The sequence below is a fragment of the Myotis yumanensis genome, unplaced genomic scaffold (assembly GCF_028538775.1).
Source record: "Myotis yumanensis isolate MYYU_CA2020_CCGP unplaced genomic scaffold, mMyoYum1.0.hap1 SCAF_4, whole genome shotgun sequence".
In the NCBI taxonomy this organism is placed as follows: domain Eukaryota; kingdom Metazoa; phylum Chordata; class Mammalia; order Chiroptera; family Vespertilionidae; genus Myotis; species Myotis yumanensis.
The window spans coordinates 61,458,057-61,477,246 of record NW_027223755.1 but is presented as its reverse complement, the minus strand read 5'-3'; the positions used below and the strand labels follow the sequence as shown (position 1 = coordinate 61,477,246).

Below are 19,190 nucleotides of genomic sequence, written 5' to 3'. Positions count from 1 at the left end.
TCTTGGGACTATTAGAATATACCTAAAATAAATTTTTCCCCATTTTCTGGACATGTAGAAGACCTGGAACACTTTAATTATATTTATCACTTCTCCCACCATCAATATTTTGTGATATTGTTGCCAAATATTTTAATTATCTCTGTATTTTATATCCCATACAATAGTGTTATTATTATTATTTTAACAAGTCAAGATTACTTTAGATTTTCTCACACATTTGTCTTTTTTTATGATCTTTCTTCCTTCCCTGTATTACCTGTGCTTTGATCTGCCATTACTGGTTTTTATCCTGAAGAACTCCCTTTAGTATCTCTTTCAGCTAGGTCTCTTACTGTGAATTTTCTTAGTTTTAGTTTTTCAGAAAATTACTTAAATTATCTTTTTGTTTTATTTTTTTTAAATAAGCCATTTAATTGAGGTATAATTGACATGTAAAAGCTGTTTACATTCAATGACCATGAGTTCATGAAATGAGTTTGGGGAGAGGTTTACACCCATGAAACCATAACTATTGTCAGGGTCATAAACCTATTCATCACCTCCTAAAGCTTCCTCTTACCCTCTTTATTATAATTATTATTTTTTTGTGTGTGGTAAAAACACTTAACGTCCTTAGATCTACCTCCTTAGTAAATTTTTAGTATATAAGATAGTGTTGTATGTTATAAGCACTATGCTATATAGTAGATTCCCAGAACTTATTTATCTTATATAACTGAAACTCTATACCCTTTGGTCATCATTTCCCTTATGTCCCCTCCCTGAGCTTCTAGCAGTCACTATTCTACTTTGTGCTTTTATGAGTTTGGCTATTTATATTCAATATATAACTGAGATCATACAGTATTTTTCTTTCTGTCTGGCTTATTTCACTTAGGATAATGTTCTCCAGGTCCATCCATGTTGGTGAAAATGGCAGGATTTCCTTCTTCTTTAAGGCTAAATAATATTCCATTGCATGTATTTACCACAGTTTCTTTATCCATTTATTGATCAATGGGCATTCAACTTATTTCCATTTCTTGAGTATTGTGAATAATACTGCAATGAACATAGGAGTGCAGGTATATTCTTAATATTCTGATTTCAATTCCTTAGGATAAATACCTGGAAGAGAAATTGCTGAATCATACGATCATTTCATTTTTAATTTTTTGAGGAACCTACATACTATTTTTACAGATTGTTGTACCAATTTACTTTCCCACCAACAGTGCATGCGGGTTCAGCTTTATTTCTGAAACTCATGCTCCCTGAGTAAAAATATCCAACTTAGTCACATTCCTTCTCCATTTTATTTTATTTCTCTTTTTTTTAAACTTATAAATTTATTAGGTCAGCTGGAAAACCAGATGGGCTGGGCCCCAAAATGACACCAGCTCTTTCACTATTTAAAATATGATTTTTCATTGTCCTCAGTTTTCCATTGATTCATTCTTTTAAGGTAACACTGTCCTCCAGCTTCTTTTAAGTGTTTCCCTTTGTCTTTGTTTTTCATCAGTTTTGTTATCATGTGCCTAGAAGTGGCTCATTCTACTTGTGATTAGCAGAGTTTCTTCAATCTGTTGCTTGTTACTACTTCATTAATTTAAAAAATAGTGATAGCTCTTCAAATATTTCATCCAATCTATTTTATTTTTCTTCTTCAGGTCACCAGATACATGCATGTTAGAGTTTTTCATTATTTAAAGTATGTTTCTTTGAGCATTTCTATAGATTTTTTTCCTGTAAGCCCTTTAATGTAGATATTTCCTATTCACCAGGATCTTTCAGGTAAGGAACCCCACTTCGACTGTATCTTCTCTGCTATTAACCTATCTATTAATTTCAGTTATTATATTTATCATTTCTAGAATGTCCATTTGATTATCTTGTATAGATTTAGGTTTGAGCACAATAATCATGGTTGTTTTTATCTAATCACTCCAATACCTAGACAATCTCTCTGTTACTATTTTCTTTTGGTTTTCAGTCTCTCATGTCTTGTTTTCTGGCCTTCCCGATCATTTCTTTCTTGATTCCAGATATTGTCTAGGACAAATCACAGAAGTTCTTCAACGATCTCTTCCTCCAGAGAGGACTTTTCTTCTGGCAAGTGTATATAGCATGGGTTTATCAAATTGGTTCAGGTGCAGCTGCATTTGGGGAGGTGTATTTCTGATTTTCCCTTACTGGTAGTGCTTAGCTCTTCAGGGCCTCAATGGAAAGCCTAGAGTGATTACAAGAGCCCCTCCATCTTGACTAGCACTGAACTTCAATTTTTACCTCCCCAGCTTTGTGAAACTGCCAAGATCTCTGTTTAGCTTTTTAGCCTATAACTAGCCACCTGTTGCTTGGTTTGTTGACCTCCTATGCATATTTACAGGTTAGGGATCTGTCAAGTGATTTGAGGGGAAATTGCATATAGAAATTAAGTTTTACTTCCTAGGAGTTCACTTTTTTCTGGAACATTGGCCTATTGAATATTGCTCCCTTGATTGCCCTGAACTCTAATTTTTGTCATCCCAGCAAATGACTATCCCACCAACTTCCTGTTTGACTTCTATGGCCTTTACTTGGACTCACCAAAAGCCTGGAGAGAAAAGACTAGTAAATCGGGTCCATTCAAATGCATTTCCCTTTTTTCTAGAATCTTGGCACCTCAAGACCTGACTACATTAATCTTTAATGCCTTCAAACTGATATTTATTACAGTTCTTTGTGGGAGAGTAATTCTGTCCACATTACTACATCATAGATAGAAGCAGAAGTATCCAATAAAAAGGAAATCAATTTTTGGTTATTCTTGGCTATGAAAATGCTCTCGCTCTCCCCCCCCTTCACCCCATGTATGTATTTAGATGATGCATCATACAGTAGTTGATCCATGTGTACCCCCAATTTATATGAATTTACAAAATTTGAATCTCTCATAACTGCCTACATAGTTGTGATGCTATTTACCAAGATGGAAAAGAACATGGGGTGTGGTTGATTGTATATTTAATTTAGGTTGTTTATTAAACAAGTAAAATGAAGAATAGAAATCAGTTGAACCTACTTATCTGGAGTTCAGATGAGAGTCAAGGCTAGAAATGTATTTTGGGAGTTGTTTAGCCATAGATATCATTTGAAGCTTTGGGATTAGTTGAGATCCCTTGCAAAGTGAGTGTTTAGGATAAAAAAAAAAAATTGGGAGAGACTCTGGAGCATTGTAATGGCTAGACAATGAAAAGAGGAAAGGGATTTGGCAAAAGAGACAGAAAAGAAGGTGACCTTGAATTAGGAGAAAAATCAAGAAATTGTGTTGTCTTGGAAGTCCATTAAAGAAACTGTTTCCAGAAGGAGGGGAAATCAACAATTCAAATACTGCTGACAGAGTAAATGACCACTGGATTATGCTACATAGAGGAGCACAGTGACCTTGACGAATGCAGCTTCAGAAGGGTTTGGGGGATGAGGGTCTTTGTGAAGTAGGGAAGTTGAGAATGAATATATACACAAGTCTTTGAAGGAGTTTTAAAGGAGTTTTGGAATAGAAGTGACTGATAAATGGTACGTAAGCAATGCAGTCAGGCTTTTTTTTTTTTTTTTTTTTTTAATAGATGGAAATATTTTAGTTTGCTTACCTGCTAATGGGAATGATTTAGGAGAGAGAGTCAGGAAAATAATGATCCTTCATGAGAAATAAGGGATAAGTTGCTATTAGGGATACACGTTTTAAATAGAGGAGAGAGCATGAGCAAATATAAGGATTACACTTAAGTAAGAGTATGAACAATTCATCCATTGGAAAAGGAGGAAAATCACATTACTTGGGTACAGATGCTTGTATATTAGTAAATTTGGTAAGACAAATATATGACATAGAGTTTAAGACTGTTTATAAACATCTTGGAGGCTAAGAGAGTGAACTGACCAGGGGAATGCAATATTTGAGAGTCTTTTTGAAATTTGTGTTTATAAATATAAAGTATGATCCATCAGCATAGCATGGTTATGTTTTTTTTCCAGTTATGTTCAACTGCTCAGGTAAATAAAGAGCAAACGGTGAGATGAGTTCTCTCAGAATTATTCATTGTCATATGTGTAAGATAAAGGGAGAGAGGAAAAAGGATTAGAAGCTATATATGCAAGGAGGGGATTATAATGAAAACTGAGGTCCAAAGCATAAAATTCATGCAAGGGGCTCAGCTCTTGTAGCCCCAGCTTCATCCGGAAGGTTGTCCGGAAGGACATCCGGTCTAATTAGCATATTACCCTTTTATTATTATAGATGACCTCTGGGATTTAGGCTGTTTTAGCATGGAGATAAGGACAAGAGGGAGTGGGTGAGGTGGGATGATTAGAGGATGAATGATAACTACAGCAGGGGAATGGGATGAGGCTATAATCTGATGGTATGTGCTTTAGAGTAGCTAGGTGATTTGATTTGATATTTTGAGAAGGTAGGAATAATGAACGGTTTTTATATTGGATTAATCATGGAGGATTAAGAAATTGTGCCAGATCAGGAGCTATCCAGACCCTTAGAAAAAGGAGATTCTGAGGCATAAGAAAATGCCTGAGGTTTAGGGCCTCTTATGATGACGGAGACATGCAGGGATGGAGTCAAGGGTGATATGCAAAGTATTTTTCTAATAACCAGTATGGCATGGGTTCTAACCAGCGAGAATTTGCACCAGCCTTTCATAATGGGTCAGTTATAAACAACTGTTATTGTGTTATCAGGGCTTCCAAACTAAATTCTACAGCTGAGTGATAGGGCTGGTCTTATGGCAGGTTAGGGTAAAAGGAACAAGCAGTCTGAGATTTCTCCTTGGGATTGATTTTTAAGGCAGTTTGTTATGACAGGGCTGATAATGTGCTAGGAGCATATTGGGAATTCTGTGGTCCTCACCTTCAGTCCTTCTAGGGCACTGTCAACTATAAATATCTGCAAAAATATAGCTGTAATTATTTCTAAAAGAAGTGGACTTGGAGTTCAAAGGTGTAAAAGCAATCCTTGCTCTGCATTTACTAACTGCTTGATCTTTAGAAAGTAACACAATTAATCTGGTCCTCAGTTTCCTCATCCATAAAACAAATTAGATTTAATTAAAACATTTCTAAGGCCCCCTTTGGTGGTAGGACTTGCAATACCACACATAGCTTGCTTAGGTTACACATTTGCTTCATACACATATTTCAGCTGAGGTGCTATTTCTACTTTGTCATTTGTACTTAGGTCTTTTTAAAAAATATATTTTTATTGATTTCAGGGAGGAAGGGAGAGGGAGAGACAGAAACCTCAATGATGAGAGAGAATCATTATTGATTGATTGGCTGTCTCCTGCAACCAACCCCTCCCCCACCCCCCCAGGGATTGAGCCCGCAGCCCCAGCATGTACCCTGACTGGTTACCGTGACCTCCTTGTTCATAGGTCAAACCTCAACCATTGAGCCACACCAGCCAGGCTGTACTTAGTTTTGATAAATGTTCCCTACATCAAAATATCCCCAGCATCAAACAAATTATTTTCAGTCTACTATGTAGTGATTTTCTAATTCTATAAGGAAAAAAAACAAATAAAAACCTGAATTTGCATATCCTATCTCTAAAACTTGTTCAGTCATATCTTACTCTTTCAATACTCCTTAGGGAAAACTGATTATTTTTTAACTCTTCTGAGAGAACTTTTTATCTTTGGTAATTCCTACATATTTTCAGAAAGTTTTAAAGTACTTAACTGGTGAGTGAATTTAAGCTATTACTAAACTTTTAAAAGTTTGTGTGTGTGTGTGTGTGTATTTAAACATGATCTCCTTTTGGTTAAAGTGAAGAATGAGGAATAAAGTACTCTGGATAAGAATTCATGTGGTGTCACTTATTTAGACACTGTGTTAATCAATTTGCTTAATGCTGCTCCTTTCTAATCCGTGGATAAGTACAGTATTTCCAAGGTTAATTGTCCAGATCTTTTATTTTTTTTAGTATACATTTAAAACATACCCAGAAAGTCATGATTCCTCTCTTATCACACAAATACTCATCAGCTGACTCTATAGCAGTGATGACGAACCTATGACACGCGTGTTAGAGGTGACACGCGAACTCATTTTTTTGGTTGATTTTTCTGTGTTAAATGGCATTTAAATATATAAAATGAATATCAAAAATATAAGTCTTTGTTTTACTATGGTTGCAAATATCAAAAAATTTCTATATGTGACATGGCACCAGAGTTAAGTTAGGGTTTTTCAAAATGCTGACACACCGAGCTCAAAAGGCTCGCCATCACTGCTCTATAGTGATGTCCTTTGTTTCAGAGAGCTTTACTAATGCTTAAAGTGGTAATAAAAATGGGTGGCATTTAAATCTTATTTTTATCAGGCCAAGACACTGAAGGAGGACCCTGGGACCCTGGAAGAGAAGGCATCTCTGTGTGCTGAAGAACTATTCTGTTTGCACCAATCAGAAATGGAGGTGTACAAAAGCAGGAGAGCTTCTCCTGGTAGCTTGGAGAAGAGCATCTGCCTTCCAGTGTGAGCAAGAGGCAGTTCAAATAGTCTAGGACCTGACAACTCCTACGTTATCATGGATTTTGTTCATATTGCTTTATGAAGGTTAGCTCACTATAGGAACAGTCCAGCACCAGTCCCCTTTGACCTGTTCCCTCTAAACTTACCCTGGCCAGCTCATTCAGGACCTCCTGATAGCGCAGGTTCTCTCTCTGGCCAAAGACCCCAGTCCCATAGCGGGCTGTCTCATAGGCATCCAGCTATGAGATTGATACCCATCCAGGGTATCATGAGGGCCTTGCACACACCCTTGAAAGGAGTACTAGTGTTTCGAAGATCTAACAGGCACGAGCGAAAACCCCTGTCCGTTCAGGAACGGGGATGCCGGCCTTCAGCATGAAATGGGATTTCAGAGGCACGCATGGCATCTAGAGCTTTCATCCTGTATAAATAGTTTTAGCAATTCTGATTTCCCTGGGCGTCCAGCTGCAGCAGTCTTGCATCATCATCTGCAAGGCGCAGGGTTCATGCTTGATATCCTGAACCCTGGATAGTCGAATATCAATCTCCTCTTTTAAGTCCTTGGGGGCATTGTGTCCCACAGGGACGTGAGGTCCCCTTCGGGATTTCATCGCAAAGCTCATGATTTGCCTTTTCACAAAAATAAATAGCAGCACAAACACCAGGCTCCCGCAGGCCATCACCAGCAGGACATTCACCCCCGACAGCCAGTTATGCCGGACGCCACGGCCTCCCCACCTCGCGCAGAACTTCTGTTCACCCAGCTGCCCTGCCCCTTCAGCCGGGCCCCTCCGAGGCAAGGTTGCCTGGGTTCTCTGATGCCGCCAGGCCACCCCCTTAAGGGGAAAGATCAAGGCTGACCCTACCAGAAAACATAGCAGATCACTTGTCCAGAATCTTTTAAATGCTAGGGATAGAAGCCCAATCCAAGCGACTTAAATTAATTGTGTTAACTATTGCGATGTAATAGTTTGCCCCCAAAACATACCTTCTTAAAAGAACACCCATATGTTCTGTGGGCCGGGAACATGGGCACAGCTCACCTGGGTCCTCTGCGTCCTGGTCTCTCCCCGGGCTGCGATGAAGGTGCCAGCACGGCCTCCCATGACCCTTCCAATGTGAAGGGATTGCGTGTGGGGGATAGGGAGTAAGTCTGGGTACAGCTGGGTCAGGAAGAGGATGGACTGGGATGAACGAAGCATCAGGACCAGCAAAGACGACAAAAACAGGCAGGCCGGAGACGCTGCTGCGGACACTCCTCCCCCAAAGCCCGATTTCACGTGATCTCAGGAGTCTGGCGAGTCCCGCGATGAGAAACACCTGGGCACGCTGGTTGACAGGTGCATTTTATTCTGGACTTGTCAGTACATGATCCGGCTTACACCACCGTCCTAGCAAATTTCCGTCCTCATGGAGGCCCTGCCCCAGTCAGTCTCCTGGTCCCTGCCAGGTGGAGGGAACTGGGTTCGACTATCTGCTGCGAAAGAGCAGGGACTCCGGACGCAGCATTCCAATGGCAGCAGTCAGCTCCTGGGGCTGAAGGCTCCCCCTCCTCCCTAGCTGTTGCCCAGAGATTGCTTCGTTATTCAATGCTTGACCTCACCCACCTGACAGCTTGCGTCTTCAAGGTGCAGGCCCACATGGCAATAGAGGAGCATGCCATTAAGACAGAGGTCAGTCTTTTGTAAACTAATCGTGGAATTGACACCCATCACCTGTGCTTTATGCTATTCATTAGAAGCAAGCCCATAGCCCACATTCAAGGGGAAGGGATAACACAAAAGCATGGATACTAGGAAGCTGTATTATTGCTCACTTCCTGAAATTGGATTCTTGAGGGCCATGTTTGAAGTCTGCCACAAAGATTCACTCATGTAATTGAAAAAGTGAGGGGTAGCTTGTCTTCCGACACAATTGGATCCTGCAACTTAAAAGATGCCAGCAGCATGGACTCAGAGTAGTAGATGGATGCTGCCTCAAAGAACAATAGGATGCTGGTCCCCAAAGAAGGGGCAAAGGATTCTGGGCATAAACAAAACAACAGATGAGTCAGACTGTCCTACTTAACAGAGTAGATCTATGGCATTTGAGGTTTTGCTGCTTAATGATAGTTCATGGATTCTGAACATGCCATTATGGCCACACAGGGACAAATCAGACATCTTTATGACAGAATTCCTACTATGTGTTAGACTGTGCTAGGTGCTTTACATATATGATCTCATAAAAACACTTGCAACAACCCTATAAAGTCAGCATTGTTTCATTTTTTATACAGAAGGAACTGTCTTCTGACACTTAATTTTGAATCAAAGCCATATTGACTCCAAAGACAGTGCTCTCATGCTACCATACACCTGCCAGAATATACAAATATTTTAAAATCATGTTATATTTTACATTTATAGGAATAAGAAACTAGTATGTACTTACGTTTTAATATTAAGTTTGGTTTAATGTCTTGCATAGTCTATAGTTTAGTAACCAAATTATTGAAATAAATTTCTTACCTAAAGGATTTGAGGCACTGAAGTATAAAATTGGAGTAAGTTAAAAAATTGAAATAAAAATAGAAAAAAAGGCAAGGAAAAATGAAGAAATAAAGTATTAAACAGTGCTCTAGTCAAATTTGAACTTACCAAATAATTGTCTGTTATTTTTCTTTTTTTTTTTGTTTTACATTTTTTGGTGTACCCATTTATATGATGAATATGGAAAAATGTAGTGAGGAAGGAGAACATATGCTTGCACCTGATAACACATGGTAGGTACCAGATAAGTGACTAACTGTAGAACAGAGACAACAATTCCCTATGACAATTATTTTTATCTCTTTGAACCTCAGCTTTCTCATCTATAGAGATAATATAACCAGAAGAGTTATGTAAAGAATAGAAATAATGTATATAAAGCAAACTGTTTAACATGTAATTTGTGCCCAATAAGTTTTTCCTGTTGTTATCTAAACAAATTAAAATATTGCCTGACATAGACGCACAGAGTAAAGAATTTAAATGGGCCTAGTTTATTATTATTTAGATATCTCTAGATCAACGGTTTTCAACTGGTGTACTGCAAGTATTTTTAAAACATGCAATACCTGACTATTTAGTCAGGGGCACTGACCTCTTTTTCCTTAGATTGTCAAATAAAAAAATGACAACAGGCAGCACATCAATAGCCATCTGGTGTGAATGAATCAAAATGATTCCTATGTTTTTTGTCAGATTGGCAAAAAATATATTTTTTGGTGTGCTGCAGAATCTTAGTAATTAGTTTATGTGTGCCATGAGATGAAAAAGGTTGAAAATCGCAGATCTAGATGGACTGTTACTCATTTCTTAGAAGTTTCTGGGTTTACCCATCATGTGGAGTGGTAATTGTTTAAAGATTTTGCAGTGTCTTGAAGTTAATATTTTGTCTGCTCAAAGGAATTCTGTATCTTTTGGATCTTGAATGGAGGCAGAGCCAGTCTCCCATATGAAAAGCGAAGACACTGGCTACCTCTTTCCTAGCTTTCCATGGAGCTGGGCATGGGCTTGGGGGAATTTTAAGCCAAACTTGAAGGAAGAGAGGCAGCTGTCCATATGGAGATTGAGGGAAAGAGCATTCCAGGAAGGGGGAAGAGCCTCTCCAAAGGCCCTAGGGCGGAGGTGCTTGGTGTTTTTGAGGAACAGCAAGGAGGTCAGAGTGCCTGGGGCACTTAGACATATGTTACACACATTATTCCAAGGCCCATCTAAGAGAAGAAGAAACTGGGGCCCAGAGAGGTTGTGACTTGCACAATAAGTGGCAAAAACCAGAACTCAGAAGCTCCTCTTCTGAACCCAAGCCCTGTGTTTTTATCAAGATGCCATTCTGTGTCTACTTCCAGATTGCCTTAATATTTTCTCTACCTGTGAGGTATTCTTTGTTAAACTTACCAGACACTGGGAATCACACCTTCTCAGGTTGCATTGAATGCAGCGCAAAGTTCAAATAGACTCATTCTAAATACTTTTGACAAATTGTTTTAACAAGAGACTTTTCTTTCTGCTTTACCATCATAGATTTGGCTGAATTAATTTAATGGGAATATTTTAGAGTAGATTTGTCTGATTATCAAGCAGATTAGCAAATACATTTTATACTTGTGTTATATTATTTATTATAAAGCCATTTAAAAATGTTGCATGAATTTAAATTACTTATATATTCAAACATCCAACTGAGGAGACAAAGGTTAAAGTTGTATTCAATAGTTGAATTCACTCAGAACATACTGTTATACAGACACACATGTGTGTTACCCATTACTAATGAGTACTCAAACCAACAACTAATTTTAAAATACCTAATGAAGATTTAAATGGGCTTTTATTGATAATATAACATTATAACAGGTGATTTCACTTGTGTTGTTTTTAAAAATGTAATTATTAAATATTCATGACATATTATACTTTATGAGACTTTAATACTCATACCAAAATCATATGGTGAAGATAAAATGCAGACAAAGAGTCTGGGTTCCCACAGCCACCGACCCCTAAATGACCTGCTAATAAATGCCAGATTCTCATCTTGTAAAACTCCTATGGGAGAATAATAAAGGATGAACATTTGGCCCAACATTTATTTTTATAAAACAAGCACCTTTAGTTTTCTTTCAGAAGAGTCATTTTCCTGCTTTTATAAAGTCTGTGGTCCTTTATGAAAATGTGTACCTCATGTCACACAGCTAGAGCCATAAATCTAGGCAGTTACACATGGAAGTTCAGACATCCGGCCTGGCCAATCTAGATGATTTAAATTAGAGTTGATATTTACACTTCCATTTTCCTAGCTCCTAGTATATTTACCAGCTAGTTACATAATCCTTCATTTTTCTTGGACCATAGCTTTGCTTGTGAAATTTTAGGAAATAAAGTTATATAGATTCAAAAAAGAAATATAGTAAATATAATCAGTCTTGTGATTAGTAATTGCTATAAGGCCAGAAATTCTCAAACATTTATTTTTATTTTTTTAAGTTTTTATCTAGGGCAGAGGTCCTCAAACTTTTTAAACAGGGGGCCAGTTCACTGTCCCTCAGACCGTTGGAGGGCCAGACTATAGTTAAAAAAACTATGAACAAGTTCCTATGCACACTGCACATATCTTATTTTGAAGTAAAAAACAAAACGGGAACAAATACAATATTTGTATTTGCATGTGGCCCACGGGCCGTAGTTTGAGGACCCCAGATCTAGGGGGACTAGAGAACAGATTGGTATACTCACAGCAATGAAGAGAATAATGAGGTTGTGGTTAATACAAATATAAACCTAAAATAAATATATCAAAGATACTTATAGGTGAATCAAAATTAAAAGGTCAAGAATAGGTGTACCAAGAGGTATCTACAAAACTCTAAGTGCTTCTCTCCCTTAAGAAAAGCAACTTCTGTAATGTTTTTGGTTAATAAGTGCTATGGTTCATGCCACATAAGTTTATAGCAAGAATTTGTCCTGGAGCCACAGGCATAACCTCAATATAGACATTTAATCTTCCTACGGTGATATGGTAAGAAAATCTTGCCCCATAGATTAGATGCTCCATATTGGATAATGGGAAATCTGCTCAATCACATTCTATCTGGGAGAAAAAGAGTGCTAATTGCATTTTAAAAGGCAAATGATTATCATTTCCTGATTTCCCTAGTTTTTAGATTCTGCATGTGATTTACTAGGCATCTTGGTGTTTAAAGCTCCAGAACATAGATATGTATGAGCTACTTTATTCCTATTATCTTTTTAAAAAATTTATCTTTATTGTTGAAAGTATTACAGATGTCCCCTTGATTTGCTTGTTTTCCCATTGATCCCCTCCTCCCTGCACCCACTCCTCCCAAGCCTTCACCACACTATTTCTGTATCCATGGGCTATGCATATCCTATATAATAAAAGTGTAATATGCAAATTGACCAAACGGCTGAACAGCAGAACGACCATCCAGATGACCATCCAGACAAACATCTGGACTACACTATGACATTCACTGGTGCCAGGCCAGCCAAAGCAGGTGCGATGCTATTTGTTGCAGGCCTGGCCATTGCCCCATGATTTCCCCACAGAGGGAGGCCCAGGCCACCAGCTGGTAGGGCAATCAATTGGGGGACTCCATGATTACCCCCAAAGAGGGAGCCCCAGGCCACTGACCGGCGGTCTGTGGTGGGTGGGCGGGGCCTCCCTCTTCGAGAAAAGCCCAAGTCCCAGGCACCGGTGGCTGGAGGGAAGTAAGGCCTACTCTTGCATGAATTTTGTGCATCGGGCCTCTAGTCTATTTGCTTGTGAAATCTAATGAACAAAATAATCTGATGAACAAAACAGATCGAGAGACATAAAACCATGAACAGACTGACGAATTTTAGAGGAAACTTATATGCATACTAATTGACCTAGGGTACTTTAGTTCCATATAAATTTTTGGAATGTTTGTTCTAGATCTGTTGATAGTCTCTTGCCTCCTTTGTCACATATATAAAGCTAAAATGCTAAGTGTCCCTCCTATTGTCTGACCAGTCACTATGATGCACAGTGACTACCAGGGTGTAGATGCTTAACGCAGGAGCTGCCGAGCTACAGTGACTTGGCAGCAGCTGTCCTAGAGTGACACACCCCAAAACTAGAGAGGAGGGAGCCCAATTCCTCACAGGGCCATAAAATTACACCTTCGGCCATGGGTTATGTTGTTGGGACACTGTTGGCCCTGAATCTGGTTTACTGCACACTTGCATTTGCATTCCACACCCTGTACAACAGCAACTTTGCAGATGCCCTCTTGCACTCTGGGACCCCTCGGGGGATGTTGGACTGCTGGTTTCTGCCCGATCTCTGCAGACTAGGCAGAGGGACCCCACCTGCCAGAAGGACCCTGCTCACTCCACAGATGGCCTTCGAGCCCCAGTGTTGCCCCAGGTGCGGCCGGCTGGGGAGAGACTGTGGGAGGTTGGCTCCAGGGCGTGTCCAGCCTGTCTTGCCCAGTCCTGCCCAGCTGTCCACCTTCTAATTAATTTCCTTTTAATGTGCATGAATCCATGCACTGGGTCAATTAGTATGCATATAAGTTTCCTCTGAAATTCGTCAGTCTGTTCATGGTTTTATGTCTCTCGATCTGTTTTGTTCATCAGATTATTTTGTTCATTAGATTCCACATGTAAGTAAGATCATGTGATACTTATCTTTCTCTGACTGGCTTATTTCACTTAGTATAATAATCTCCAGGTCCATCCATGTGGTTGCAAATGGTAAGAGTTTCTTCTTTTTTTACCTCCACATAATATTCCATTGTGTAAAGGTACCACAGCTTTTTGATCCACTCATCTGCTGATGGGCACCTGGGCTGTTTCCAAATCTTAGCTATTGTGAATTGTGCTGCTATGAACATAGAAATGCATATATCCTTTCTGATGGGTGTTTCAGGTTTCTTAGGATATATTCCTAGAAGTGGGATCACTGAGTCAAATGGGAGTTCCATTTTTAATTTTTTGAGGAAACTCCATACTGTTTCTTTTTTTACAGTGGCTGCATCAGTCTGTATTCCCACCAGCAGTGTACTAGGGTTCCTTTTTCTCTATAATCTCACTAAGACTTGTACTTTGTTGATGGTAGCCATTCTGACAGGTGGGAGATGATACCTCATTGTTATTTTAATTTGCCTCTCTCTAATGATCAGTGACTTTGAGCATTTTTTCATATGTCTCTTGGCCATCTGTATGTCGCTTTGGAGAAATGTCTATTTAGGTCCTTTGCCCATTTTTTAATGGGATTGTTTGCCTTCTGTTTGTTAAGTTGTATGAGTTCCTTATATATTTTGAAATTTCACTCCTTATCAGATGTATCATTGCCATATATATTCTCCCACACAGTGGATTCTTCTTTCACTTTGTTGATGGTTTCTTTTGCTGTGCAGAAACTTTTTAGTTTGATGTAGTCCATTTGTTTATTTTCTCCTTACTTCCCTTTGCCCTAGGAGATGTAGTGCTAAACATATTGCTACAAGAGATGTCTGAGATTTTGCTGCCTATAGTTTCTTCTAAGATTTTTATGGCTTCACAACTTACATTTAGGTTTTTTATGCAATTTGAGTTTATTCTTACATATGCTGTATGTTGGTGGTCTAGTTTCATTTTTTGGCATGTACCCGTTCAGTTTTCCCAGCACCATTTATTGAAAAGATAGTCTCTTGCCTCCTTTGTCACAGTATTAATTGAGCATAATGGCTTGGGTCAATTTCTGGAGTCTCTGTTCTGTTTCATTGATCTATATACCTGTTCTTGTGCCAGTTCCAGGCTTCATTGAGTACAGTGGCTTTGTAGTATAACTTGATATTTGGTATTGCCATTCCTCCAAATTTGTTCTTCTTTCTCAAGATTGCTGTGGCTGTTCAGGGTATTTTAGTTCCATATACATTTTTGGAATGTTTGTTCTAGATCTGTAAAATATGCCACTGATATTTTAGCAGTCCATCGCCTTAACCACTCGGCCACCTCGTCCACGACAAATGCCATTGATATTTTAATATGGATTGCATTTAATCTATACATTGCTTTGGGTAGTATGGACATTTTAATGATGTGCATTCTACCAATCCATGAACATGGTATATTCTCCCACTTGTTTATATCTTCCTCTGTCTCTTTTTTCAACATCTTGTAGTTTTCCAAGTACATGTTTTTTACCTCCATGATTAAGTTTATTTTTTAGGTGTCTTATTTTTTTGTTGTTGCTATGGTAAATGGGATTGTTTGTTTAGTTTCTCTTTCTGAGAATTCATTATTGGTGTATAAAAATGCCATCGATTTCTGGGTGTTAATTTTGTATTCTGCTACGTTGCCAGATTCATAAAATAAATCTAGTAGTTTTTTTGATGGAGTCTTTAGAGTTTTCTATGTACAATATTATGTCATCTGCAAATAAAGACAGTTTTACTTCCTCCTTTCCAATTTAGATGCCTTTTACTTTTTCTTCTTGTCTGATCACTGAGGCTATTACTTCAGTGGGTACTATATTGAATAATAGTGGTGAAGGCAGACATCCCTGTCTCGTTCCTGTTCTTAGGTGAAATGGTTTTAGTTTTTGCCCAACGAGTATGATGTTGGCTGTAGGTTTGTCATATATGGCCTTTATTATGTTGAGGTATGGTCCATCTATTCCCACTTAGCTGTGAGTTTTTATCAAAAAAAGGTGTTGGATTTTGTTGAATGCTTTTTTTGTGTGTCAATTAATTTGATCATGTGATTTTTGTCTTCTAATTTGTGTATGTGATGTATCTCATTCTTGATTTGTGAATATTGTATCAGCCTTGCAATCCCAGAATAAATCAAACTTGGTCATGGTGTATGATCTTTTTAATGTATTGCTGGATTTGATTAGCTTATGATGAGGTCACCATAGCTACTCCATTAGAGTCTTTTCATTATAGAAGAAGGTGCTAGTTCTTGATGGCAAAAAGTGTTAAATAGATTAGGGATTGGAGAGAAAGGGGAAGAAAGAGAGCAGGGGGCGGGGAGAGAGACCTAGAAAGAGGAGGAGGAAGCAGGGGAGAAGGAGAAAAATAGAAGGAAAAGAAGAGGAGGCCTGTTGAGGAGGCCTTAGGGGAGAGAGAAGAGTAAGAAAGAGAGGGAGAATGAAAAGAAAGTTACAAAAACAAAAATACTTCCCAGTGACTTTTATGCCCCCCCCCCAAAAAAACTTAAATTCCAAAATCCATGAAGAATACTAACCTAATATACTATAATATACCAGTAATATATCAATACTAATATACAATATAATAATACTAAGATACTATTAGTGGTAGTATATTGTCTAATGTATAATATTACATACATCAGGATATAGACTCCTTTATGCCCAGATCCAAAATAATAATCAATTATAAAATGAAGAAGTTATTTTCATTGAAATGAATAAAAATGCAACATGCATATAATTATTAGTTTTTAATATTTTCATAATCATTTCAGCCAATGTAATATTACTTAAAATAAAAATAATAGATATAATGATTAGCTGAGGAAGGTAAAATATATTGTCTATATAATTTGCTTATATTAGCTGAAAATTTTTTTAAACTTGTACTTTATAACTCATAGAAGATTCCAGTACATACTAAAAATGGAAGAGAATGTTTCATAAAAGACTTTTCTCATTAATATAAGTAATTTGGTACATTATTCATATATATATATATATATGTCATTGCTCTTTATCTTTTGATTTTCTTTGAACATGTGCACATTTCATGATACAAATCATAAATTGTGTATTTGAATAAATAATATTGTTACTCTCTTTATCCATTGACTTGTATCACAGTTGATAATTTCAAAAGAAGTTCGAGTTGACATAATTCTAAGATCAAGTCAGCCATATGTCTATTAGTTTATAAAAACATGTAGTTTGAAATATAGTCTTTAGCCATTTTATGCCTTCTATATATACTGTTAAGTCTTTAAGAGAATGTAGATAAACAAAAAAATCTGGATGAGTTATTTATGTCACATATTCAATTATTTCTAACATATAAGCCAAAAATTAGATTTCTTGTCTTATAGTTTATGATACAAATGATTAAACATGATTAAAGCAAATTATTAAACAAATATTAATACTAATATTTTTTTATCTTTGGGGATTTTTAAATCCAAAGGCAGAAAGTAGTTTAATTTTTAATTTTGCATTCGTATAATCTGTCTTGCACACAGTTTTAATATTAAGAAAAGTACTCATTTGAGACTAAGCTTTATTCTACTTTTAATATTAGAAATTACTTCTTTTAGTTCTTAAACAACAGTTAAATACATTATTTGTCCTTTAGTGTTAGTTGAAATATGTATTACTATAATTAATAATTTTAAATTAGTAGTTTATAGTATAAAATATTTTTGATTCTTATTTCAACAAACAAAAGGATTATTCCTTGTGATCAAAACATGCTTCTGCACTTATGCTAATCTGTTCCATCTGTATTACAATTTTTGGTGAAAATTGCAAAAATAGATCAATATAAATAAATCAGGTATTCAGAATATCTTAAAGAGTACAAGTGCTAATCTAAAATATATAAATCCTTTTTTATAAAAAAAAAAATAAGAAATTTGTTGTAAGAAAGAATGGCTGCTTAAAAACATTACTAATTCTTAAAACCTGTTGGAAAATGAAGCTGAACCAAAAGAAGAAGCCTGTGGGTGTTATGAAGCCAGTTAAGCTTCATATATATGTTTGCTGACAGTTGGAAGAATGAACATTTTTCATTTCCCTTTGACTGCATTATAATGCATTGAAAAAGCTTATAGATTCAGGTTTCATACTCTCTGCAACTGAATTCCATTCCTTTTCATACTTTAAATTTGTAACATGTTCTATATAGTCCTTAAGTGAACATCCTGTTTTCAGGACTTCTAAAACTGCATTGCTTTGAACAGTGAGCCACATGGCAATACTACTAACATAAAAAGTCCAGCTGTTAAGATGGAAAATACCATATAAATCACTGCACAAGCATCTTGTCTTACTTACCAGTTTGGAAAACCCAGTGAAGTATTTTAAAGGAAAGGAATACTCACTTTAAAAGTCTCCAAAAAGCACCGTCATGATTTTTTGGACTTTAGATTATAATCTCAAATTGTTTCATGAAGGGAAGTTTTACAAAACTTGTTCCCTGAGTCAAGAAATGCTTTTTCCATTAAATTTCTCAAGTGTGCTCTTGTCCCGACCTCTGGATGTACTTTGTGAAATTTGTATCATCATTAATTCTATTTAAATGATCACATTTTAAATAGAAAGTTCTTTGAAAAATTCTAGATTCATCCTAAAAAAGAAAAATAAACTTTGGTGCAAGTAAGTCTTCAGGATTAAAAATGTTTCTGGGAAGCAGAGCGCCCTCAGCTAGAACAGACCTAGAATTTGGAACATCCTGGAAAAATACTGAGGCAGGACAAACTCCGGGTACTCATATCATGGGTATTTTTTGTTCTTGATGTTATACCTTTTTTATGTTGAGCTGATGTTTTGCACATTGAAAAAATCAAAGTAAGAGTATAAGTCTAGATGATATAAAAGAGAGGGCTTAGATTTACAGGTCAGGCAGAGGAACAATATTCAAAATGGGAATTAATCCATGTCAGTATGTCCTGATTTTGTGGAATCAGTTTTGCTTTCTTGACTTCCAAATAAGATACTTAATTCTTAATTGGGCTATTTTATTTTTTAAATATACTTTTATTGATTTCAGAGAGGAAGGGAGAGGGAGAGAAAGATAGAAACATCAATGATGCACCCCTCCCCCACCACCAGGGATCAAATCCACAATCTGAGCATTTGCTCTGACCAGTAATGGAACTGTGACCTCCTGGTTCATAGGTAGATGCTCAACCACTGAGCCATGCCAGCCAGGCCCTCACTGGGCTATTTTAAAGAACTTGGTTAAGCTTTCTCTTATTTGGAAGTATTGATTTTTGTTCTTTCTCCACCTCTGACTGGAAGGCAGTAGAAGAATATGGATTCTTATGGATTATTATATTGGATTCAATATACACTTGTGACAAACTATTTAAATTCCCTGCATTTCCTAATCTATAAAATGGTGTGGAGAGTGAGAACACTTTCTAATAGAGTTGTTATGACGATTAAATGAGTAAACATTTTGTTAAGAATTTGCC

General features: G+C 37.1%; 1 pseudogene; it reads right to left on the bottom strand.

The window, feature by feature from the left end:
- Positions 1-6,557: 6,557 nt before the first annotated feature.
- LOC139009440 (protein C1orf43 homolog pseudogene) lies at positions 6,558-7,170 on the bottom strand (annotated as a pseudogene).
- Positions 7,171-19,190: the final 12,020 nt, after the last annotated feature.